Source organism: Penaeus japonicus, unplaced genomic scaffold (assembly GCF_977035675.1).
Source record: "Penaeus japonicus unplaced genomic scaffold, GWHDUDI00000001_assembly GWHDUDI00000036, whole genome shotgun sequence".
Taxonomy (NCBI): Eukaryota; Metazoa; Arthropoda; class Malacostraca; order Decapoda; family Penaeidae; genus Penaeus; species Penaeus japonicus.
In genome coordinates, this window is record NW_028234438.1 from 259,319 (window position 1) to 261,818 (window position 2,500).

Below are 2,500 nucleotides of genomic sequence, written 5' to 3' on the forward strand. Positions count from 1 at the left end.
TCAAGTAATGCGATTGGAGATATGCGAAAAGGCCTTCCCACAGAAACATAGTGTAGTAGTACATATGAGAGTACCAATGACGCATTTCCAGCAGCTCCATTTGTGGCTCAGGATTTTGGGCTCAAGGGGTCATCAGACGAGGATCAGGCGGCGCACAGGGAAGGCCATGAGGGGCTTAGAAATTATGATAAGAAAAGAAAATGTGTTGTTTGTGGCAAGAAATACCTTTATAAGAGCTGTCTCACCAAGCATATGAGAGCACATAAGGAGAAGCCGTATAGCAAAAAGGCCTTCTCACAGAAACCTAGTCTACTAACGCACATGAGAGTACATACAAAGGACATAAGAGTACACACAAAGGAGAAGCTGTATAGCTGTGAGGTTTACAGAAAGGCCTTCTCATTTAAATCTAATCTAGTAACTCATATGAGAGTACATACAAAGGAGAAGCCGTATAGCTGTGAGATATGCGAAAAGGCCTTCTCACAGAAACATAGTGTAGTAGTACATATGAGAGTACATACAAAGGACAAGCTGTATAGCGGTGAGGTTTGCGAAAAGACTTTCTCTACCAAATCTAATCTAGTAAATCACATAAGAGTACACACAAAGGACAAGCTGTATAGCGGTGAGGTTTGCGAAAAGACTTTCTCTACCAAATCTAATCTAGTAAATCACATAAGAGTACACACAAAGGAGAAGCTGTATAGCTGTGAGGTTTGCAGAAAGGCCTTCTCATTTAAATCTGATCTAGTAACTCATATGAGAGTACATAAAAAGGAGAAGCCGTATAGCTGTGAGATATGCGAAAAGGCCTTCTCACATAAACATAGTGTAAGAGTTCATATGAGAGTACATAGAAAAGAGAATCCATACAACTGTGAAATTTGTGGAAGGGCTTTTTCACGGAAAGAAATTCTAATATTGCACATGAAAATACATACCAATGAGAAGCCATATAGCTGTGAAGTTTGCGAAAAGGCTTTTACGCAGAAAAAAATCTAGTTAGGCACATGAGAGTACATGCAGAACAAACCTTTAACTTGTGATGTAGACAGCAATGGATTCACTTGTGGCTTAAGCAGCACATTCATTGCCATTGTTAATAAACAGTTTTCAAAATAGGTTATGTATTTACCCCTTGATGATAATGCTAAAACTTATATACTCATGTATATCTACTCATGTATATCTACTCATGTATATCTACTCATGTATATCTACTCATGTATATCTACTCATGTATATCTGCTCATGTATATCTGCTCATGTATATCTACTCATGTATATCTACTCATGTATATCTACTCATGTATATCTACTCACGTATATCTACTCACGTATATCTACTCACGTATATCTACTCACGTATATCTACTCACGTATATCTACTCACGTATATCTACTCACGTATATCTACTCACGTATATCTACTCACGTATATCTACTCACGTATATCTACTCACGTGTATCTACTCACGTATATCTACTCACGTATATCTACTCACGTGTATCTACTCACGTATATCTACTCACGTATATCTACTCACGTATATCTACTCACGTATATCTACTCACGTATATCTACTCACGTATATCTACTCACGTATATCTACTCACGTATATCTACTCACGTATATCTACTCACGTATATCTACTCACGTATATCTACTCACGTATATCTACTCACGTATATCTACTCACGTATATCTACTCACGTATATCTACTCACGTATATCTACTCACGTATATCTACTCACGTATATCTACTCACGTATATCTACTCACGTATATCTACTCACGTATATCTACTCACGTATATCTACTCACGTATATCTACTCACGTATATATTATATAAGATAATAATTCTGTTTCTATATATACTCAATATATATATATATATATATATATATATATATATATATATATATATATATATATATATATATATATATATATATATATATATATATATATATATATTTTTATATATATATATATATATATATATATATATACTCAATATATACATATATATATTATACTCATATATATATATATATATATATATATATATATATATATATATATATATATACTCATATATATTCATATATGTTCATATATACTCATATATACTCATATATCTCATATATACTCATATATCTCATATATACTCATATATCTCATATATACTCATATATCTCATATATACTCATATATCTCATATATACTCATATATCTCATATATACTCATATATCTCATATATACTCATATACTCATATATCTCATATATACTCATATATACTCATATACTCATATATACTCATATATACTCATATTTACTCATATATACTCATATATACTCATATATACTCACATATACTCATATATACTCACATATACTCACATATACTCATGTATACTCATATATACTCATATATACTCATATATACTCACATATACTCACATATACTCACATATACTCATATATACTC

The 2,500-nt window shown here is 31.7% G+C and overlaps 1 pseudogene; it reads left to right on the forward strand.

Moving 5' to 3' along the window:
• LOC147467359 (uncharacterized) overlaps positions 1-2,500 on the forward strand; it is a 16,075-nt pseudogene that overhangs the window by 7,150 nt on the left and 6,425 nt on the right.